General features: G+C 51.2%; 1 protein-coding gene across 1 annotated transcript in view; it reads left to right on the top strand.

Annotated features, from left to right (window-relative positions):
• The window catches only part of PRKAG2 (protein kinase, AMP-activated, gamma 2 non-catalytic subunit), a 340,427-nt gene that overhangs the window by 120,363 nt on the left and 196,101 nt on the right, over positions 1 to 23,963 (top strand). The window lies entirely within an intron of this gene.

Raw genomic sequence — 23,963 nt, forward strand, 5'->3', positions numbered from 1 at the left:
AGAGAGAGAGAGAGAAAGAAAGAAAGAAAGAAAGAAAGAAAGAAAGAAAGAAAGAAAGAAAGAAAGAAAGAAAGAAAGGAGAAAAGAAAGAAAGGAGAAAAGAAAAGAAAAGAGGAAAGGAAAAGGAAAGAAAATAAAAGAAAGAAAGGGAAGAGAGATCTTGAAGATCAAGGGTTCTAAGCTTTATTGATGAAGACTTAATTCTGATTTATTTAAGCTTTGCCATTGCTAATGAGGTTTTGGTGGGGTCATTGTAGGCCATATTCTCCTTACCTCAAGAATATCCTAAAATATGGGCAGGAAGCTTGGCCTCTTGAATGATGACAAGGGGCTGGATGACGCAGCCTAGAAGTATGGGGGAGTTTAGCTCTCCACAGAGTAATACTTGACCAGTAGGAACTATGGCTTTAAGGAAGCTGGGCAGAAACCTCCTTCTCCTTGATGATGGCTGTGGATCCCCCCAGATATAGTTCCTTTCTTGAGCCCTCCTGGAGTAGTCCCATGGGACAAGTGAACACACTTTCTGAGCTCCCCTGCTCTTTATTCTGATTATTTTATTATTTGCAGCTTATCATGCATCAGCAGCCAGCATGACAACTCATTTCATTGCTGCTTCTCCTGCCCTACCTCACCCTGATCTTAATCCTTGCCTCAGGCTCTGCTTCTAGAGGAAAATGGCTGAGAGAAAAAGGAGGCTGTGGAGAAATGAGAATCTCTGGGCAGCAACACTTAATTGTGGGTCCATAATCAGAATAAGAAGGAACCAGAGCTTCAGCCAGTTCTTTCTTTGAGCAGATCTAAGAAACATTTGGTTTCAAAAAAGTCAGTGAGTAATGACTCACGTCACAAAGTGACTTGCCACAGGATTTAACAATTAGCTGGTACTCTTTGAGCCTCACTCATATGCACTGATATCTAAGTGAATGTGGATGACTACAAATCATGACAGGTGTATTCATTTGCCAGGGCCACTATAACAGTACCACAAACCGCATGCATTAAACAACAGAAGTTGGCCGGGCATGGTGGCTCATGCCTGTAATCCCAAAACTTTGGGAGGCCAAGGCAGGCAAATCACTTGAGGTCAGGAGTTTGAGGCCAGCCTGGCCAACATGGTGAAACCCCATCTCTACTAAAAATACAAAAACTAGCCGCACGTGGTGGCAGGTGCCTGTAGTCCCAGCTACTCGGGAGGCTGAGGCAGGAGAATCGCTTGAACCCGGGAAGCAGAGATTGCAGCAAGCTGAGATCGGGCCACTGCACTCCAGCCGGGGTGACAGAGTGAGACTCCATCTTTAAAAAACAAAACAAAACAAAATGGAAGTTTATATCTCAAGAGGCTGGAAGCCTGGAATCAGGATGTGGGGAGGGCTGGCTCCTTCTGAGGCTGTGAGGGAGTCTGTTCCACGCCTCTGTTCTTTCTCCTGGTCTGTGCTGGTCATCATTGCCATTCCTTGGCTTGGAGGCACAGCATCCAGTCTCTGCCTTCATCTCCACAGAGGTTTTTCCGTGCACATATCTCTGTGTTCAAATTTCCCCTTTTTCTAAGGAGACTATCCCTGTTGGACTACGGGACCCTCTGACTCCAGTATAACCCTCATCTCAACTAACTACATCTTCAATGACCCTACTTTCACATAAGGTCACATTTGGAGGTGCTATGAGTTAGGATTTCAACATGTGACTTTTGGAGGGACACGATTCAACCCATGACAAGGAATGGATATGTCCTGCCTGCTTCACGATCGATGTGCTGAATGGAACAACACAGGCGGTAGGTATGGACAGAGTTGGAGAAAGATGAGTTTGTGGTAGGCCAGACTGGCTAGGAAAGGTGTTGTGATAAATAAAGACACTTTAGTTGGGCCTTGAAGGATAAATGAGAGGGAGCCTTCCACACAGTAGCAGACCCCACTGTCTTCAGGTGTCCGTGAACTTGGAATCCTCTGATGTCTTTTTCTTGAAACACACTAGTGCCTGGGAATAGGTCATCGCCAGTTCCCCTTTCTAAAGTGGCCCAAGCCAGTGTTCCGAATCAGAGTGATAGCTGGTCTCAGCACCCTGCTTTTACTCTCTCCTGGGACTTATCCACGATCTGGGCTCCTCGCCTTTGGTTTCTTCCTTTTTAGTGAGATGAACATGTCTCTTGTTACTGAGTACAAGTTGTTAAGTGAACTGTGTGTGAGCCTCACTTCCCACTAACCTCCCACCTACCATTGTTGACTCCAAAATGTCCCCTTTTGACAAGACTCTTCCTGTAAGTTTCTCCCCCACCTCACTTCTTCCCCCTCCCCACCATCATATAAAGGAAATGGATTTTGATAAATGGGCTTAATTGCTGTAAGTGAAGTTGGAAGAACAGAGGTTTCAGATCTGCAGCCCAGGCAAGTCCTTGTGCAGCGCATATGTGAGAAGTTACAGTCACACTTCTGTGTCCTTTGGGAGACTTTGGCATGGGTTGAGTGTGCTTTTTGGTCCATTGTGTTCCTGTTCACACAGTGTCACAGATGAAGGAGATGAATTGAGTCTGAAATTGCTGTTTATTACAGTTCCTGGAGATGCTATAATACCTGAGTAGGATCTGCATACAATAGCTACTCGAAACCATTATCAAATGAATCGTCTGTCAATGTTAGGGAGGTCCCCAGTCCAGACACATGATGCCATCGTCAGCATCAAGTTAGTGGGTCAGGAGTGCCAGGGGTCACACAGGAATGAAAATCAAGTTATCAGGCCAGGGCTAATTGGGGAATTAGGCAAGATGAAGAATTTATTTTAGGTGCAATTAGGTAGAGTTTTAAAATACACTGTAGGATTTCATTTAATCCTACAGTAACTGTTATGGGTTGTACTATGTTCCCGGCAAAAATGGTTGGTTTGTGGAAGTCCTGACCTCCAGGACCTCAGAATGTGACCTGACTTGGAAATAGGGTCATGGCAGGTGTAATTATTTAAGATGAGGTCATTCATGTGGGCCCCCAGTCCAGAATGACTGGTGTCCAATGAAGACGGACACCCAGGGAGCTGGTGGAGCTGAGACGGGGATGCCCTGGTGCCTGTGATCCCTGGAGCTGCAGGGCAGGAAGGGCTCCACCAGGTTTCAGATGGTGATATGGTTTGGCTTCTTGTTACTACCCAAATCTCCTGTTGAATTGTAATCCCCACATGTTGGAGGAGAGGCCTGGTGGGAGGTGATTGAATCATAGGGGCAGACTTCCCCCTTGCTATTCTTGTGATAGTGAATGAGTTCTCACAAGATCTGGTTGTTGAAAAGTGTGTAGCACTTCCCCTTCGCTCTCTCCTTCCTGACGCCATGTAAGACGTGCCTGCTTCCTCTTCGCCTTCTGCCATGATTGTAAGTTCCCTGAGGCCTCCCCAGCCATGCTTCCTGTACAGCCTGCAGAACCGTGAGTCAATTAAACCTCTTTTCTTCATAAATTACCCAGTTTCAGGTAGTTCCTTCTAGCAGTGTGAGAACGGACTAATACAGATGGACTGCGGGCCCACACACACCTTGACTTAGGCTCCCAGCCTCCAGAGCTGTGAAGGGATAAATCCCATTGCTTAAAGCCCCCCCGGCCGTAAACAGCAGTCAGAGAACAGACACAGCAAATGTCTGGGAAAGCATAGCAGACAGGATGCTCGGCCTCTCAGCCATGATCTTCTCTTGTTTTCAGTGAAGCAGAAGGCAGGTGTGTTACCTTGGTGTCCCCACTCCAGCCTCCCCATGCTTCACAGATGGGGAAGGAGTCCCTGTCTGTCCCCAACCTTGAGGCCTTGCCTCCACCTGCTGGCCCTGCCCCCACATCCTGGGGCTAAGCCCTGACCATCCTGGCACCGCCTCCACCTCCTGGCTCTGCCCCTGACCCACTTGCTCCTGGGAGCATGGTTGGGTGAGAGGGAGGGCAGTGTCAATGGGTCATGAGGTCTCCGGACTCCTGGTGGGACTCATGAACTAAGGAGTTGACAGCACCCATGTAGCCATCGCAGTCCTGGGATGTCTCTAGGCACCTCCCTGCTCTCCCTGGGTCATCTGACAGGTGGAGAGCTCTTGGCACTGGGGGGTGAATGGTCAGAAAGTACTGGGTGGTGGTAACAGGTCCCTAGGCCCTCAGCCCAGGTGTCAGCAAATCGGAGCTGGAATTGAGTGCTCGTTAACTTAAAGGACAAAGCAAAATGAAAAAGCACCCAGGGAAGGGCGCCACTCTGGGTCTCTGGACAGCTTTTCTCCCTCCTAGAGTGCTGGTCTTTCCATCACTCTCCTGGGCTGGGCCGTGCTCTGGCTTTGGCCCAGGGCAGTGGCCTGAAGTGTCCTCTGTGGCCATTAGAGCTGTGACTGCAGATTTGTCAAGCGGCTGCTGCACAGATGTTTCCATCACCACTTTTACTATGTCATTCCCTTGCTGGAGACGTTAGAAAACTCGAACTGCTTGCCAGATCAGAGCCAGCCTCACCCCCCAATTCAGACCCCGTCCACCTGCGCAGACACTGCCTCCCTCCTCTGCCAGGCTCTCTGCCCGTCCCAGCCCTGTCTAACTTGGTTTTAACTTTATTTGTGCCCCTCTCCACCTGGAGTGTGCCTTTGTCCCTTTTAGACACCAACTCCTGTAGAGACGCACAAGGAGGAAAGCAATGAGGCTGCATGTTCTGTCCAGAGCTTGTGGGTTTCCAGCCTGCAAGCCCCGAAGGAGCCTGGGCTCAGAGCACTGTCAGCTGCAGATGGGTGTTAGAGCTCATCAGGTGACACAGGCAGCAGCTAGAGCCCTGGACGGCATCAGCCAGACCGGGCACGGCAGCTGGAGACAGACAGCTGGGTATGGCTGGCACAAGAGGGAGGGCAGAGGCCCAGGGTCCATGAAAGAGGCCAAGGAGGCATGTGGGTCACAGAGGCCCAGAAGAGTCCCTCAAGAGGGGGGATGATCAGCCCTGGAGGTTCGACCAGGCTTTGGACTTGGCAGGTCGTCGGTGATTTCCGAGAGAGCAGCTTCAGCAGCCGGGAAGGGAAAGAAAGCGCGTGGGGCAGTGGCTGAGGAGCCAGCAAACTTCTTTCAAGACCCTGGGGTCAGACGTGCAGGTGGATGCATCTGTGCCAGGAGCTTGGTGCTTGTGCAAGAGCCAGGAGCTCCTCTGCCTCTCCCAGCCCACCCCTGCGGTCAGGGTGGGACCACATGATGGAGTTTCGCCAAAGGGAGAGGACAGTTGTCACTTCCCACCCAAGACATCAAGAGCAACCTGTGCCCTCGACTCTGTGACTCTGTGCCAGGATAGCTGGAGGTGGAGACACAGGTGAGGAGGGAGCGGCACAGCGGGAGACCTGCCTCAGCATGAGACCTGCCTTGGCTGCGTCTGACTGTGCATGGCCTTTTTAGGTCAAACAGCCAAGATTCCGGGGCTTAGTTCTTACTGTGGCACTTCCGAGCCCATCTGACAATTAAGGCGAGCTGGCAGCGAGGGGATGGATTCACGTTAATGGATGTTTTCAGTTGGTTCATTGTAAGATGGGAGAACCACATGCAAACTGAGAGGGGAGGAGCCGGTAGAGGGAGTAGGGACAGAGCTGTCACGACTCGGGAGCCCTGCCCATCTCTAGTGCTGGCTTTTGTCCCGCTCAGGCTGCTGGCTCATTTGCTTTAGGGGATGCCTCCCGTTTGTCTCCATAGTCCTGATGAGGCTGCTTGTCCTCCCAGACCTGCCCTTACCCCAGCCAGCCATCAGTCAGGGAGCCGCGCTTTGGGCATGCGTCTGAATGTGCCGTCTGCTCTGTAAAGGATGCTTCTTAGGGTTACAGATGGACCTCTCTTGTGTCCCCCACCCCTCAGTGTTTAGCAGTGAGCTTCAGTGGGGTTTGAGTCCAATTCTGAACACATGGCAATCCTGCAAGGCAGCTGCTCGTCCTGGCAGAAGGCAAGTGGCTTGTTCTACAGCACACAGCTCAGGGGTGCTGGTCGATGTGTGTGGGCTAGTCTGCCCCAAACAGGATGCTTGGCATAGTTTGCCTCTTTTCCACCAAACCCCTGTATTTTGCTCCCGTGAATAGCTGACCTGCCCATGCCAGCCTCCCTAGCCCCTGTCCTCACTGAACTGACACTGTCTCTCAGTGGTGGCTCCCTTAGAGGCTCCCAGTGGGCCACAGCTGGGCTTCTTGTGCCTGCTCCTTAAGCTTACATATACATTGTATATGTAAGAATTGACATACATGTGTGAGCACGTGTGTCAATGCTGTGAGATAGCCAAGGCTCCTTCCTTCATTGGGCGCATTCTTGCAACATTTGCCTGCCTACTGCAGAAAGTCACTTTCCACCCTGGAAATGCGTGTGGGGGAAGCTGCTGCCCTCGGCTACCACACAGGGCCTTCCTCTCGTCTTCTCCCCACCTGTCCTGGACCCTTTCTACCCCTAAGTCTATCACATTTGTCCATGTGCACAGTTTCTTCCTCTCTGAGGTGCGCAGCAGACTGTGCTAACCCGTCGGACAGTGGCTGCCTCTTGTTTCTTCATAGCAGAACCTGGTTTTACTCAGGGCCTGGCCCCAGGCCATGAGCTGTAGTTGGTCTAGTTCAGTCGAAAGTATCCCTTTCCCACATGCCAGTGAATGGGAGAAGTCGGCTAGGGTTTTAAGAAAAACGTGCCTCCCCTAACAACAACAAAAAAGACACACGAGGATAAATTTCCTTTTCTTCCTTTGTGGTGTGGGGACATGGTTTCTAGGGCCACGAGGACAAAGGTCAAGGCACAAGGTGGCTGAGTAGAAAGTTGGGCAGGTGATTCTCCATGCAGTTGGCAGCGCTGATGTCATTGCCTGATGGGTCCTCCCACCTGTTGCACAGGGATACTCAATCCACTGAGACCACAGCATCGCAGCAAAGAAAGAGTTAACTGACATGAGTTCGGCCATGCCATGCAGGAGACAGTTATCTATCAAATCAAGTCAGTCTACCTGAAGGCTCCGAGGTTAGCAGTTTTCATGGATAGTTTGGTGGGCAGGGACTAGGGAATAGGTGCTGCTGATTGGTTGGGGATGCCTTCAGAGGGGTGTGGAAAATGACACTGACTCCGCCTCTGGGTGGGGCCACAGGACCGGTTGGGTGGTGAGTCAGGAGTCCAGCTGAGGTCAACTGGTTGCCAGAAAAGCAAAAGTCTGGAAAGACATCTCAAAAGGCCAATCTTAGGTTCTCCAATAGTGATGTTATCTACAGGAGTAATTGGGGAAATTACAAATCTTGTGACCTCGGGACAATGGCTGCTTATCATTTAACGACACCTACATCGTAGCAGAATTTAGGCCCCTCTCATAATCCTAACCTTGCGGCTTCTCATTAGTTTTGCAATGGTGTTTTAGTTTGGGGAAGGGCTAGTATCATCCTGGCTTTAAGGTTAAACTATAAACTAAATTTCTCCCAAAATTAGCTTGGCCTGTGTGTGCCCAGGAATGGGACACTTGGAGGTCAGAAGCAATATGGAATCAGCTATGTCAGATTTCTCTTAACAGTGATAATTTTGCAAAGGCAGTTTCACTAAGCTGACCTGCTTTGCAACTGCCTACCTACTAACTGGTCATTATTGTAGGTGATAAGCATCCTTGTGGTTTAGCCTCCTTCCAGTTATTTTTTTCTGTACCTGCCATTAAGCCATCCTAACTTTATCCTGACACATCTCCTTGCCCCAAGCGAGCTGTGGACAAGGTGTGCTGTTTGGCTGAAGGCAATCATGGCCAAGCTGGCAGAGCTAGTCTGGAATCTTCCAGACAGAGGGCTGGAAGAGGGGTGGAGCACGGGAGCACAGATAGACTTTAACTGCCCCCATGTTGTCAAGGAAAGGAAAGCAGAGTGAGAGACTGGGTAGTGGGGTGGGTGCTGCTTTGGATAGAATGGCGAGGGAAGTCTTCTGTGGTAAGGAAACACAGTGGAGCCAGAGAGAGAGCCACTCAGAGGTCTGGGGCAGAGGAAATGCTAAGTGCATGTTAGCAAAAGCCTCATGCTGTAGGGCAGTCCTCAGCTTTTAAAAAACTCTCTCACCCAGGCGCAGTAGCTTATGCCTGTAATCCCAGCACTTCGGGAGGCTGAGGTGGGCGGATCACCTGAGGTCATGAGTTCGAGGTCATGGCCAACGTGGTGAAACCCCATCTCTACTAAAATTACAAAAATTAGCTGGACATGGTGGTGTGCATCTGTAATCCCAGCTACTCGGGAGGCTGAGGCAGGAGAATCGCTTGAACTTGGGCAGCAGAGGTTGCAGTGAGCCAAGATCCTGCCATTGCACTTTAGCCTGGGAACAGAGCAAGACTCTGTTCCAAAACAAACAAACAAACAAAAAATGCCCAACTCTCTCTCGAAGAAGAAGTAAGCAAGCAAGCAAGCAAGCTGATGGAGACAGGCTTCTGGGAGACCCAGCTGCTCAGGTCTGAGCTCTGCCTGCTGTGTATTCACTTCTAGGTTCTCTCTGGCACGCCTCCCATCTCAGCTTCCTTTTTTAAAAAAAGGAAAGGCTAATTTTTGATAAATTCCCACATAATCTGCAATGAACGGAGAAGCTCTGTAGGAATGACCTGATGCTACCCCACCACAGTCAACATCTTGGGACAGCCGCTCAACCTGGAACCCCGTACTAGAAGGAAGAATGTGGATGTTCAATCTCTCACTCATTTAAGACAATGTGGCCTCAATATTGGACGTCTTTTCACCTTTATTTTCTGAATGTTTGTTTACATCTGATTTCACCTGTAGAAAAAGTCTGGGTGAGAGAGTAGGTCTGGGTTCCCTTGGCCCTGGGAACAACTGGCCAGGCTGAGCACATCTCTGGTTTTTCTGGCTTTGTGACAGAGTGACCACTAGGGGGTGACATAGCCTCACATGCTGAGTCTGATGCTGGGAGCAGGTTGCTCCTGCCTGGGGGAAAGCAGCAGGGGTCGTTCCTACCTGGGTTTTTTCCAGCGTGTGAACCTTCACATGTGCCTCCCAGACAGAAGAAAGCTGGTGTTAGGAGGAGACAAGGATACCTGCCTGCCCAGGCCTTTCAAAGGGGAGTTGTCTGGCACAGAGGACATTCACCCGCACCACGTTATGTGAGAACCTGCTAAGTGCTGGGAGCTGGGGATGCAGCAGTGAATGAGCCCATCCCTGCCCTCGTGGGGATTCCATTCTAGGGACAATCGGTACCATATGTGGAAAAGTGTTATATGTCCCAAGTGCCAGGAGGAAAAACAGTCAATGGAGAGGGGCTGCAGGGGTGCTGCTCTATGTGGGCAAGTCAGCAACGTCTCTGGCATGGAGACGTTTGGCCAGTGGTGATACAGCCAGGGAGAGGACCGGTGAGGGCCATGGCGTGCCTGGCGGCGGGACCCGTAGTGCAAATGTCCGGAGACGGGAGCAGCCTCTGAGCTTGCAGGGAGCTGGTCAGTGTGGCCAGAACCAAGTGGGGAGGGAACAGGTGCAGGAGTGAGGTCAGGGAGGGGCGGGGCCTTGCAGGAGAGGTCAGGATTCCAGGTTTTAATTGAGCGATACAGAAAGCCATCAGATGTCGATTGGATGCAATGCAGAGAGATGTCTGGCAACTGTGCAGGAAAGAGATGGTAGAGACAGGGCTGGGGTGAACAGCGAGGGGTGTCTGCAGTGGATCTGGAGATACATTAGTGTGGTCTCCCGCCTCCTCAGCGACCTCCTTCAAGTCCTGCCCGCTCCAGAAAGCCTTACTGGATTCTGTTTGCCTTGAGCAATCTGCCAGAGCCCTGAAATATAGCTGTTATTTTAAGTCTCTTTGCAGTCTGTGTTCTCTCGTGATAACTTCCTATTGCCTTCTTGTCTCTTTAAAAATCACATACTGAGCTTTTCATGCACTTGCCTCTTATTTTCCCAAGCTCTTCCAGTTCATACCTCCTCATCCCCCCAGGACCAGTCAGTGCCTTCGGGGTTTGGTACCTTCGGGGTACATTGATGGTCACCCAACGTGGAAAGAACGCCATATCTCTGGGGACTTTGGATCTCCCTGCTCTGTTTTCCTGTCTGTGGGCTCCCAGCTCCTAGAGCTCAACATGCCCTTATCCTTTTCCCTCGTCCCTCCGATGGAAACGGTTCTGGCAAAGATATTTAAGATGGACATCACAGAACTTAAAGGTGACATATTTCAGGGGTAGTCGACACATTTATCTCATAACTCAGAAAGAATTCCTAGCATCAAAACCAGATGCCACAGATTCTCTTTTTGTAAGCGACTGTCTTCCCAGAACCCTAAAATCATGCAGTGGTGGCTTTTAGGGAGTGAGACAAGGTGGCCTTTGGCCAGCTGGCCCCCACGGAGCAAGAAATGGCATCTTGTCTGATGGGGGCAGCAGGGCACACCCAGTAACTGCTACTGACGGAATCAGCCCTGCTGGACGTTGGGACATTTTCTCTGTCCTACTAGAAAAAAAAAGAGTTGAAAATCACTGACCTAGACAGCCACCTACTTTGATTACACTGAAGGCTACTCTCTGTGATGACCGTGGTGTCTGGTAGGGACAAGCACAAAGCAAAAGGTGGAGAATATACTCCGACAGCCGGGGAGTTTGCCGCTGCCCAGGGAAGGTTTGTAGCACTGAGCTGGTAAAGCAGGGCCACAGGGCCTCATCGCAGCAGTGGTTTGAAAACGTTTTGACTGCAGCCCACAGTAACAAATCCATCTGATGTCATAATCCAGCACGTACAACACATCAACAAAAACCCCATTTTTTTACTAAACAGTATTGACCCCCGACTATGTGTTTTCTTTTCGATTCTATTGTTTCAGCTGCTTTATCTGACCCACACAGTTGATTTCATAATGGGTGGTGGGGGCAGTGGTTGCGGTTTGGGAAACACCACCCTAGATGGTCAGAGAACAGCAGAATGCGTCTGGAATGCCTTTGAGGCGAGTCTGGTTTCGGGGGGTTCTTGAGGCACAGAGAATCCACTGGTTGGAAGTCAGTGCTGGGTTTCTGCCAGAGATGAGGAATGGTACATGTTCCCCCTGTCCGTTTCCAAGACCAGCTCACAACTATTACCGAGGTCATGTGTATTTTGAACATCCAAAGAAATTTAATTTTCTCTGTTCGTGGTTGGATCCAAATCTCCCATTCCACATGGCTGACCCCCAGCCTGGGGCGGGCGCTGTATCTCATTCTGCTACATCTGGGGATCTTTTCCAGAGGGTCTGTGCTGAGAGCTGTTTGAAATTCGAATGAGTCTTTCAGAGAAGTTTATTTAACTTGTAAAACTTCGGGTCCTTTCACACCATTTCCGCGTTGGATCACACACAGCTCTTCCTTTATATCCCAGCAACTTGAGTTTATTTTTCAAATAAAAGTCTGTTTTCCTGTAAAATGCCAAAGGTTTTGTGCTCTGTGTGGAGGAATGAGCCCAAGCTTTTAAGACTTTAATCTAGAGCCTCTGAATCTTGCATTTCCATGCCACGGGCTCCCGAGGCTGAGGAGCACCCCGCTCCAGCTTTCCCTGCAGAACAAATGCCAGGCAGTGGTTCAGTGGGCATCAATAGGGCCATTGTCCCTAAATACAGAGCAAGACCAAAAACCAGGGGGTCAGACTCGAGTAATTTTAGAACTCCAGAATTTAGACCTGAAGCTTGCTGCCGATTACTCGGCAGAATCGCAGCACTGACCCCTTCCGAATCGTCTCCTGCAGATGGCCCTCGCTCAGCTGTCAGCCCGGGTCCTACCTGGAATAGGGCTACTCTACATACTAAAAGCAGATGGAGTTTAATACAAGGACGTCACAGTTCTGATTATGTGGCTGCGTGGTTATAAAGGTGAGGAAAGAGCTGAGACTCCAGACTAGAGTTTGGGAAGCGACCCAGCTATGAGTAAGGAAAATCCTTTCCCACCCCAGGTGGGAGAAGGGAAGAGGGCAGCGCCGGGAGCCCTGGCGGGGCTGGAACCAGGAGCTGCAGTTGGTCTGTCTGGCAGGAACGGGAGCCAAAGGGACTGTAGCTAAGGTCAGATGTTGCCCAAGGTGTCTCCCTGTCCCCTGCCCCGTGGGAGCCTGGACACGTGGCAGCAGGGGTCAGAGGTCAGCCCCTGCATCTAGGCAGAGTAGGGGTGAGGATTGAGCATGAGAGCAGCGCAGGGTACCTGCTCGCCTGGAGGCACCACTGAGTCATTGCGTGTGCCTGAGCCATGTGCTGAGCTGGGTGCCTGAGGTGCACCCACAAATCCATCTAAGGTCCCTCCCAGCATCTCAAGGACAGGAAACCTTTGGTGCCTCGGAGGCAGAGAGGTTCCTGGGGGAGCTCTGGCGGCTGCGACGTTAAAAGGAACCCACACTTCCTTCATTGCAGTCACACGTGTGATGTGTGCTCCTGGGGCATTGCTCGCGTGCCCCACACATGAGTCATTTTACTCCTCATTTTCAGAGAGGCCACTGGGGCCTGTGGGACTCTACTTAAGCTGCAGAGGTGAGACCTGCTTTGGGGGCAGAGGGGCCTGTGGCTGCTGGCGTCACTGCTGGTCCGGGAGGAGAGGCCTGAGAAGAGGAAGAGACCGATGGGGGATGGGAGAGGAGGCGGGAGAGGGCAGTGGAAGTGTTTGTGTTGCACACGAGTAGAGACACTGAGGACTTTTCTCCACTTCCACCCGGGAGGGCCCTGCAGCCTCCTGGAGGAACCTCGTGGCGTGCACAGGCGATTTATATCATTAATACCAAAGAACACGAGCGACTGCTAAACTGAGTTGCTTTAGGCACGGCTGTGAAGCTGGGGAGGCGCGTGAGGGGCCGTGGCCCCCTTGGGAGCCCCATTGCTGCCTTAGAAATGACTCTGCCCAGCAAGGAGAGGGGTCTCTTCAAACAGAAGTTGACAAATGTTTCCTGTAAAAAGCCAGATGGTAAATGTCTTAGACTTCGAAGGCCACGTGGTCTCTTTTGCAACTACGAAGCCGTAGACAAAGTATAAACTAATGGTGCAGCTGTGTCCCAATAAGTATTTATAAAAGCAGGTGGCCAGCAGGATTGGGCCATTGGGTAGTAATTTGCCAACTCCTGTTTTTAAAACATAAATCTGATCACGTCATCTGCTGTTCAACCCCTTGACGCCTCCCCAGCACGTTTAAATTAAGTCTCCAAACCCCACCACACATGGCCTCTGAGGTCCTCTGAGGTAACCCTGGGCTGGCTCTGACTTCATTTGGTGCACACCCACCCCCCATCTTCCTCTGCTCAGGCTCCCTTAGATGCTCAGCATGTCCCCCAGGTCCTCTGCCTGAAACACCCTGAGATGCTCAGCATGTCCCCAGGCCCTCTGCTCAAAACACCCTGGAGCCAGAACACCCTTGAGGCTGTGCTGTGCCTCCCAGATTCCCGATTCCTTCAAGAATGAGGAACTCCCTCCCAGCTGTGGGTGTGACAGACAGACAGCCCTCCGCTAAGGAGCGCCACATCGCCAGCCTTCAGCCCCTCCCAGAGCCGGTCTGTGCCCAATAACCAGCCGATGTATGGACATAAAGGACCAGCCCCCGACCCCCGCTCAGGACAGCTCTAAAGGGGCATCCGAACGCCAGAACTCTCTGTCGGGGCTTCACGGGGTCTCCATCGCTCCTCTGTCGGGCCCGAGAGCACTCCCTGATGTACATCCAACGTGCTCATTTCCATCCCAGAGCCTGCCTCTCAGGAGCCTGCAGCGACCCTGCCCGCAGATAGACACCGGTGGGGTCCCTTCCTTAGGTCTCTGCTCCATCGTCCCAATAACACAGTGGCCTTCGGAAGGAAGGGAGGCAGGGGAACTGAGGGGACCCCGAAGGTAGGGCCTGGAGAGGTGCTGGGGAGTGAGGTACTCGAAGGTAGGGCCTGGAGAGGTGCTGGGGAGTGAGGTACTCGAAGGTAGGGCCTGGAGAGGTGCTGGGGAGTGAGGTGCGGCAGAGGGGGGGCAGGTGGGCGGGAGAACAGGGACCATATGAAGCCAGAGCCCAGCCTCCCTCAGGGCTGCGCCCTGTGAGTTGTACAAAGGGCCCTGGGTCTGTCCGAAAATGTTGCCATGATCCAGAATTACTGTGAGCTTTACCCTTTACCCGACAAAAAAGATTGACTCTGGCTTGCCCAAGGCTGCCCCTAAGCCCCAGTGCTGGCCCAGCTAATGCGGGCACCCTGGTCCCCCTTTCACTGGCCCCCGCTGGAGCCTTCCGGACCAGGGCAGCTGATGAGGTCTGAATACTGGGGCCGAGCAGACTCCAGAAAAACGTGACTCATCTTGCCTGCCCACAAAGAAAGGAAAAGTATGTGTGGCATCCAAGTTTCCTGAAAAGTTCAGCCAACACATTGCAGAGTTATGTGGCCTGGCACCCTGTGTGGTCCCTGGGGACAGCGCCCTCTGGCGCCAGCCTGGCAGATGTCCCCCACTAGGGCTGGCCTGCACATCCTGTGTCCAGGCTGTTATTATGATTTGGGAGAAGCCAAGGAAAAATTCCCAGAAGAATCTCCTTGCCCTCAGCGAGTCAGAGTCCTGTAGTTCTCTCAGGGCCTGCTCCACCTTGGGAGACAGTAAAAGGCAGCGCTAACACGTGCTCTCACTTAACACTGTAAGTAAGAGTGGTAGTAAGTAAGACCTGTAAGTAAGGCCCACTGTAGCTCTTTTTCTTTTTTCGAGACAGGGTCTTGCTCTGTCTCTCAGGCTAGAGTGCAGTGGTGCGATCACAGTTCACTGCGGCTCAAGCGATCCTCCCACCCCAACTTCCTGAGTAGCTGTGACTACAGGTGTGCACCATCATGCCCAGCTAATTTTTACATTTTTTGTAAAGACGGGGTTTTGCCGTGTTGCCCAGGCTGGTCTCAAACTCCTGGGCTTAAGCGATTCTCCTGCCTTGGCCTCATAGGCACAAGCCACTGTGCTCAGCCTGTATTTCTTAATTCCTTTTTTAAAATAAGACTTTAGGGCTGGGCGAGGTGGCTCATGCTTGTAATTCCAGCACTTTGGGAGACCAAGGTAGGTGGATCACTTGCGCCCAGGAGTTCGAGACCAACCTGGGCAACATGGTGAGACTCTGTCTCTAACAACAACAAAAAAAATCATTAAATAATAAATAACATTTTATTTTGACAATTTCAAACATAAAGTCACAAAAATAATACAAAGAGTTCTCATATCCTCTTCACCCAGATTGCCCGATGTTAGCATTTCAGCAGATCTGCCCATATCTCATTTCTCACGATCTCTCACTGTGTGTTTATATGAACTCTGAACCCCTGAGAGGAATTTGCAGACATCATATCCCTTTACCCCTAAATATTTCAGTGGATATTTCATAAAAACAGGGTCATTCTCCTAACCACAGTATAATTGTCAAAATCAGGAAATTAGCGCTAATATCATGCTATCAGCTAAGCTGCAGGCTTCATTCACGTTTTGCACCTTGTCTTTGGGGTGTCATTTCTTGGAAGAGGGGATCCTCAGCCACACGTTTTGTTTCGTTGTCCTTTCTCTTCAGTCCCTTCATTGGGAACAGCTCCTCAGTCCTGTCTCATCTGTCACGACCTGAGCCTTTTTCAGGGGGACACAGGCCAGTTCTTGTGTCGCCTGCCCTTGGCTTTGCGTTTGCCTGACATTTCCTCACCATCAGAGCCAGCCTGCACCCTCAGGAGGGCGTCCATCCGTCCATGTGCTGCCCTGGGCTTCCGCATCTCAGCCCGGGCACCCGATACGGCCGCGACACCTTCCCGGTGAAGTGGGTGCCAGTCACCTGGTGAAGGGGGTGTCTGCCGCTATAAAGTTCTCTACTTGAATAAAGTACTTCCCCCTCGTCACCAGTCAGGGTTTCAGGGGAAGCTGCTTTGGGATTGTGTAAATATCTTCTTTCTCCTCAGACTTTCACTTGCTAGTTTTAGGATCGATCCATATTTCTTGCCTGAATTGTTACTATAGTAATTACAGTACTATAATTAGTATAGTAATTACCAAAAGGTGATTATCTAAATTTATCATGAATTCTACATTGACTAGTGGAGCTCCTGAGAACCTGCTTTCAGGGACAGAGAATGGCCATGTCCTCTGTTTGTGAAATGCTCTGCAGCTTACAGGATATTTTTGCTATTCTATCTCATTTAATCACCTTGAAACCCTGTAAAATGGTCTCTCTTATGGGAGAAATGTGGAAGAATAAACTAGCTCAGAATTGCATGCCAGTGGGTGAACTGATGTTGCTTTAAGGTTCTATGTTTGACCTAGGTGTTTTAAACCTTTCTACCTGTCACCTTGTTTTCAAATATATTTCACTGTAAGAAGAAACAGATCTGAGGCAAACTTCAGCTCAGCCCCCCTCATAATCTAAGCTAGGGGTTTCCTCATGAGTGACATGCAGGAGCAGGTGGATTGCTCTGTGACCGGCCCAAGTCCGGACACTGGAAATCCTGCCCCGTCGCCTGGAAGTCAGAGACCACAGACCAAAATGGCTTTCTGCTGAGCCCGGGAGTTAACCGGGTCCTTCTCCAAGGCTTCGGTGCATTCCCAGCTGACTTCAGCATTTGTAAGAGAATTGAATAACTTAAAGAGAATTAAACAGAAAACCCAAATGGCTGGCCTGCAGAGTTTCCGAATCTGGTTTTCAGAAACCGTTGCCTGGTGGCCCCCGTTGAGCCAAGGGCTCAGCTTTTGGGCCATGGAGCAGCTGGAATCAGGGCAGGTTCTTGCTGGTGGAGCCTTCAGAGCTCTTGGCCTGGTGTGCTCTTGGATGCTGAGCAACTGCAGGGATGCCAGGCACCGTGAGAAGGGACTGCAAAGGGCCCCACCGAGCCCTCATGGGGGAACGTGATGCCCCTTCAAGATTTTAAGGAGATCCAGGGATTTCTTACTTTTTGGGTGCTGCATTTTGGCATGCTAAAAATAATTATTGCTATTGTTTTTCGCCTTTTTAGTACTTATCTGTGTTTTTAAAATCAAGATGCCCCTGTTGTCTCTGCCAATTCTCAGTGGCGTTAGATATCGCTGGTGTGAGTGGAGCTGTGTGAGCTGAGGTGGTTTGTCTCTGCCAAAAAAATCACCCTCTTGTCACTCAGAGACTCAGGCTCCAGTTCCTGTGGTCACCACGAGGCTGTGCGTGACCATGAGTGTGTCGGGCTGACGTGGAACAGAGGCATGTGGGCCTGAGTCAGGACGGAGGGTGCTCCACAGAGGTGCCGGCTCATAAACACCTCCTGGGGCAGGGACGGGGAGGCCCCAGAGAGGCGATGTGGCGATCTCAGAGTCAAGTGCAGCAGTGACCTTTAGAACTTTCCATGAAATATGACACAGTATTTTGCAACCAGCAGGAGAGCTCTAGCAAATATGTGCTAACGCGTGTTGCTGCTCCCCGGCCTGGAGGGGACCCGTGCCCTCTTACATAATGAGATGTGGTTTGGAATGCAGCCGTGCAGGGGACTGCGTGCTTTTCAGGTACTGCCTCGTGATCCACAAAGGTTCAGGAGGAGCCGGAAGTGTTTGAGTGATGCGTCCTCACCTGCTTCTGCAGCGGTCTACCCAAAAAGTCACCCTCTTGTCACTCAGAGACTCCGGCTCCAGTTCCTGTGGTCACCAGGAGGCTGTGAGTGACCATGAGTGTGTCGGAGCAGGGGCAGCCCGGCTCCTGATGCCCCCCGGATGAGGAACCAGCAGAGCCAGCATCGACCCCCACAATCCCACAGCCTGCCCGCAGATACTGGGCAAATCGTTGAGCACCTCTGAACTCTTGGGTTTTAAAAAAATTTTAGTTCTTGAGCTGAATAGTCGTGGCTGGCCTCCCTACCGTACAGCACGGTTGAGAAGAATGCAGGAAACCACTGTGGGCAAAGTCTCCAGCTCTGTACAGCTGCAGGGTGCGGGTGACTAGGGTTCCCGCTGCCCTGCTCTGCTGGCAGATCTCTCGGTCGGCCGCGCTGATTCTGTCTGTGCGGTGCTCCCAGGCTCAGCAGCCCTGCCCTGGGAAGCGCCAGTCTCATGAATGAATGGAGGCGTGTGGAGGGAGGGTGGTTACACCGAGTCTCAGTGACTTTTCTCTCATCTGGGTCCCCAGTGACAACTTCAAGGAAACTATTTGCAGCTTCACATAACATGCAAAGTGGCTTCGATGAGAAGGAAAGCTTGGGGTCTTTTTGAAAATTTGGTTTTGATATAATTGGAAGTCCAGAGATAGGGTGAGCTTCAAGGGGCTTGACCCTGTCGTTATTCATGGGCTGCCTGGAGGAGGAGGCAGTTTGGCCTGATGAGGCCCTCGGCTCTCAGACACCCACTGCAGGGGTGGGGTGGGGAACAAGTGGAGGCTGGGCGCCAACCGTGGTGTCTGCAACAGAGACCCAGAGTCCCATTCACCAGGTGACAAGGCTGGGGTGGGGCTCCAACCTGCAGCCTGGACTAGCACCAGGTTAGTGGGACAACATGTGCCACATGTCCTAGCACTTCTCCCATGCCATTGGAATGTGGCCCCTGGGGCACTGGTGGAGAACCTCCAGCAATTAAAGGGTTTACTCACATGTTTTGGGTCACCAGAGTTTGGGGGTGAGGGTTACATATCAGAGCCACAGGAGCGCCGTCACGTCTCTCTCGTGGAAGGGTGGACACCTTCGCGCCATTTATCCTAATGCGCAGGAAGCAGGGGTGACCACGCTCCATCTGCGAGCCCATCTGCAATTCCCCTGACTTCTCCTTCCTCACCTCTCTCGCCCCCAGCTCCGCTGTGTAGTGCACAGTCTGGCTGTGGAATGTTTTGCAGCATCCAGATGGGGGTGCTGGCGCACCTGGTAGAATCCAAGTATTAGAGTGAACGGGACCCAGTGCCATGGCCTCCTGCAGCCCAGCCCTGGCTGGCCAAGCCTGAAGCCCTGCCGAGGGCAGGGGAGCAGTCAGCACAAACTCCCCGGCTCCAAAACAGCCGCCAAAGTGTCCCCCAGGAACAGGACATGCTGCTCCCAGGGCTGCCGAGCGTGGAGCAGCAGCTGGCTTGCTGTTCCCTGGCCCACCGTGCTGCTCCTGAGTCACCTGGAGGAACTCAGTAAGCGCTCCTTTCCTTTCTTCTGTGGGTGAGATCCCTGCCATGGGGGAGCTTTCAGTCTCACTGGGGAGAAAATTAAACCAAAAGCCAGAAAACAATGAAGCACACTAACAGTGTGAAACGCCTCGTGGTGGTGTTCGTCCACACTGTTTTATTTTTCGAGTTGTCAAAGGTAGGTTTGTAGTCAGAAATCTAAAGAACAACCACCAGAAGACACATGGAAAGAACATGCGTTGAATGAGCTGAGCTCTGATGTCACCCCTCCCCAGATCTTATAAACCTAGTGTCGGAATGGTGACCTGGAAGCCTTGGCCACACAGCACGGGGCATTGCTAAGAGATAAAGGCATCTGGCACCCCAGTTACCTGGTCCCGTGCCAGGCTTTGGGTTGCAGCACCAACCAGGGGTGTGAGTTTTAAACTGTGATCCAAAAAGGCCCTGGCCCTTTTAAAATACATTAGAAAATACGGTTCCTATTTGGGAACCATTCGTTCCTTCCTTTTTCAGCCCCTCCCTTCAAAAAAGAATTCTGAGTGTGGAAAGCATTCTGCCAGAACGAACTCTGAGCGGAGTCACAGGTGTGGCAGCGAGTTTCCCCTGTATTCATGTGGGACCAGCGGCTGGCGGAAACAGAAGAGGGGGTTTGGCGTCCCTGTCCACCTGTGAGTGGTCAACTTTCCCCCGCCCACATGTGCCAAAGAACGGGTCCTCAGCCCCTGCCCTGCAATGGGAAGGCGCCACCTCTCCCAGCCCATCAGCGTTCATCACTAATCATGGGATCCAAAGCTTTGTCCCTCATGTAAGGAATTTCAGGCCTGTGTGAGTCAAACAGAAAGACCCCAGCAGTGAGGAGCTTTTCGTGCTCCACCTCTGTGCTCGGCCACCTCGAAGTGGCCTCGGGGAGGAAGCGGCGGGCTTTGTGCTTCCAGAGCATGGTGCACCCACGTGGCAGGTCACCTGACTCGTCCAGTCTGTGTTACGAGATGGCTTTAATGCAAATAAGGACTTTTTTTTTTTTTCCCGAGATGAAATCTCGCTCTGTTGCACAGGCTGGATGGAGTACAGTGGCACAATCTCCGTTCACTGCAACCTCCATCTCCCGGGTTCAAGTGATTCTCCTGCCTCAGCTTCTCAAGTAGCTGGGACTACAGGTGCCCACCACCACACCCAGCTAATTTTTGCATTTTTGGTAAAGACAGGGTTTCACCATGTTGGCCAGGATTGTCTCGATCTGTTGACCTCTTGATCCACCCGGCTCGGCCTCCCAAAGTGCTGGGATTACAGGCATGCACTGTAGTCAGGATTTTTAAACATGCTGCTTCTTTTGCCTTTTAATTTCCCAGCCTGAAATCAAAACTCAGGATGTAGAAAGAAATTATTTTCCAAATCCCTTCAGTCCGCAGTGGTCCTCGAGAGTCCTGTGGGATTCAGGGTAGGGTGTTCAATGGCTGACGAATTTTCCCGTGCACATCGATGAGAAAGTATGGAATAGTGGAAGGATGTGAATTTGGGAATCAGGGGTCCACATGAGGGGCAAGTCCATCTTCTGTCAACTTGCCAGCTGTGCCATCCTGGTCAAACTAGTTCTCTGACCCTCAGTTATTCGTCTTTCAATGAAATGTTGTTAGTTATGCCTGCCCTGCTCATGTGTGGGAAGAATGAAATAAAATAATAACTGTAAGGTGACCAACACCCCAGCTGGCATATGCTAGGCATTCAGTAAATGGGAGTTATTATGTTAGTAATAAAATATGGTTCTTAGAGGACAGGAATGTCTGAATTATTTGTAGTAGCCCATCCCTTCAATCAACAACTGCCTTGTACACTTGCTAGAGGTTTAATAACTACCTGTTGAATGAATGACCATTTAAACTCAAGCGCAGAACCATCAGGCCTGCCTAAGTTGCTGGTTATTTTCCACACAAATTTAAATACATTTACCTTCAGTCACTAAACTTTGAAATGTTCTTTTTTTTGTTTTGTTTGTTTTTGTTTTTGTTTTTGTTTTGAGACAGAGTTTTGCTCTTGTTGCCCAGGCTGGAGTGCAATGGCGTGATCTCGGCTCACCACAACCTCCGCCTCCTGTTTCAAGCGATTCTCCTGCCTCAGCCTCCTTAATAGCTGGGATTACAGGCACGTGCCACCATGCCCAGCTAATTTTGTATTTTTAGTAGAGGCGGGGTTTCACCGTGTTGGTCAGGCTGGTCTTGAACTCCCAACCTCAGGTGATCTGCCTGCCTCGGCCTCCCAAAGTGCTGGGATTATAGGTGTGAGCCACCGCAACCAGCCTTGAAATGTTCTTTCTGTCCGTTGTATTATATAGTGTAAGACTAGTACACTGGCTTAAACAAAACCTTTTCATTTGCCTTTTAATCAAATCTGCCTCTTTCTTATTGGGATACTTGTTCAGGTCTTTTCGTAAAGATGTTTTGCTTTGTTTTATTTTATTTTATTTTATTTTGTTTTATTTTTTGAGACAGGGTCTCACTCTGTCACCCAGGCTGATGTGCAGTGGCAGGATCATGGCTCACTAGAGCCTCGACCTCCTGGGCTCAAGCAATCCTCCCGCCTCAGCCTCCCAAAGTGCTGGGATTACAGGTGTGAGCCACCACACTGGGTGTTATTTTATTTTTAACTTGGAAAACAATTTTTGTTAGAAGCTGATTTTTTAAAAAGAAAAGAAAAAGACATCTACACATGAAACTCCTAAACTTACCTACTTCTAGAATTTAATCACAGTACGTTTGGGCTACTGTATTTAACAACAGAAATCATCCAACAGTATACCGAGGACCCAGCTGGCGGTAGATTTTGTGGCTTGTTTCTGAAGGCTGGGGTCCCCCACTCCAGGCATTGATTTGGCCTGGCCTGGGTTCTCCCCTCTTCTTCACACCCTCCAACCCCGAAGGCCCATCTCAAGTTCCCCTTCTCCAGGCAGGGCCACACGGGCCCTCTCCTCTCCTTCCTTTGTGCTGGCGACACTTGCAGCCACGGCTCACATACTCACAGCTTTTGCATGCAGTTAGCATTGTTTATCTTTGTCTCCAGCTCATTTGCAAAGTCACTGAGAGCAAGACCTATTTTGTGTGTTCATTCACGCATCTGTGCTACACATACCTGATCCCCATATCTATCTATCAGTCCCAGCAGGAGAAAGGAGGCACACTGAACTTTTTGGATCGTTGGAGGAGAATTGAATAAAGACACTACTTTCAAAGGTGTGGGCAGGCTGCCAGGAACCCCCAGGGCTGGTGTAGTAACTCGGGTTCATATCAGCAGGGCTGCTGCCAGTGCTGTGCCCGAACGATGAAGGAGCGGGTCCCTGACCCAAGACAGAAGGCTGGGGGAGGGTTTCTTTGAGAGGAGCTGAATTCTTCCCTTGGGAGGTGACACAGTGAGGCCAGAGTGACTCTGCAGGGATGTAGGGGGCTATGACAGCCTCAGCTCCTCCCTCCTTCTGGCATCTGCTGTGCCCACTGTTGGCTGCAGCTAACCAGCAGCCTGGGAGGAGCCTGGCCGTGTAGCCCCTCCAGTCGGCTCCACCAGGGAGCAGGGGCAGCTGGAGGGACTGCAGGGGTTCAGGGTGACTGTCCAGTGCCTCCCAAAGTAGATGCCTTGCTGGAGGCTTGGGAGATCCCCACGATGGGTGAGGCCTGGGCCCCTACCTTTTTGGGGTTCCCAGTCTTCTCTGTGGTACGGGCCACATTCACATAGAGTAGAAGAGCTAAAATCTTTCGAAGGAGGGAAAAGTCCCTTCTTTGGGGAGTGATGAAGGAGGCTTCACGTGGGGGAAGGCACGGTCTCTGAATTGGGCTGTAAGGGTTTCACAGGGTTTCAGCAGGCAGAGCTGAAAACCACGGGCTTAGGAGGCAGGGCAAATGGTGTAAACGAAAGCGGGTAGGTTAGAAAATTCCAGCCAGGTGTGGTGGCTCACACCTGTAATCCCAGCACTTCGGGAGGCCGAGGCAGGTGGATCACTTGAGGCCAGGAGTTTGAGACCAGGCTGGGCAACATGGCAAAACCCCATCTCCACAAAAAATACAAAAATTACCTGGGCGTGGTGGTGTGCACCTGTAGTCCCAGCAACTTGTGAGGCTGAGGTGGGAGGATCACTTGAACCCAGAAGGCAGAGGCTGCAGATTGTGCCATTGCACTCCAGCCTGGGCAACAAGAGCAAAATTCTGTCTCAATATAAATGAATGAATGAATGAATGAATGAATGAATGAATGAATGAATAAAGGCTGGGTCATGCCTTGTAGGACTTCCTGACCTTACAACATTCAGCACAGCACCAAGTAGACAGTTGTCACTCAGTCCATTTGGTAGAAATTGCACGAGAAAAGTTGAGACCATAGTTTCTTGATCTGCTAAGCAATGGTATGACTATGAGGTCACTCTAGACAGAGATGGGCCAGGTGCCCTAGGTGGGGAAGGACAGACTCACACATCTTGACAGAATGGGTCAGGTCCAATCACGTGAGCAGTTGCTCTACCAGTCAATGGCATCTGAAGTGCTAGAAGCAGCTCCAGCCACACAGGAGCCACGCCAGGGCCGACCAGGCTTCTTGGGAGCTGGAGTGTGTCCCCTGTGGATGGAGGCCCCATGGGAGTGGCAGATCTGGGACACGTCTGGTTTCTGTGAATGCTGGGCCTGTGGAAGTGGCAGATCTGGGGCGCCTCTGGCTTCTGTGGATGGTGGCCCCATGGGAGTGGCAGATCTGGGATGTGTCTGGTTTCTGTGGATTGTGGCCCCATGGGAGTGGCAGATCTGGGACATGTCTGACTTCTGTGGATGCTGGCCCTGTGGGAATGGCAGATCTGGAGCATCTTTGGCCTCTGTGGGTGGAGGCCCCGTGGGAGTGGCAGATCTGGGATGTCCCTGGCTTCTGTGGATGCTAACCCTGTGGGAATGGCAGATCTGAGGCGTCTCTGGCTTCTGTGGATGGAAGCCCCATGGGAGTGGCAGATCTGGGGTGGGAGCTGAGATTCCAGG

Source organism: Mandrillus leucophaeus, unplaced genomic scaffold, assembly GCF_000951045.1.
Source record: "Mandrillus leucophaeus isolate KB7577 unplaced genomic scaffold, Mleu.le_1.0 Scaffold266, whole genome shotgun sequence".
Lineage (NCBI taxonomy): Eukaryota > Metazoa > Chordata > Mammalia > Primates > Cercopithecidae > Mandrillus > Mandrillus leucophaeus.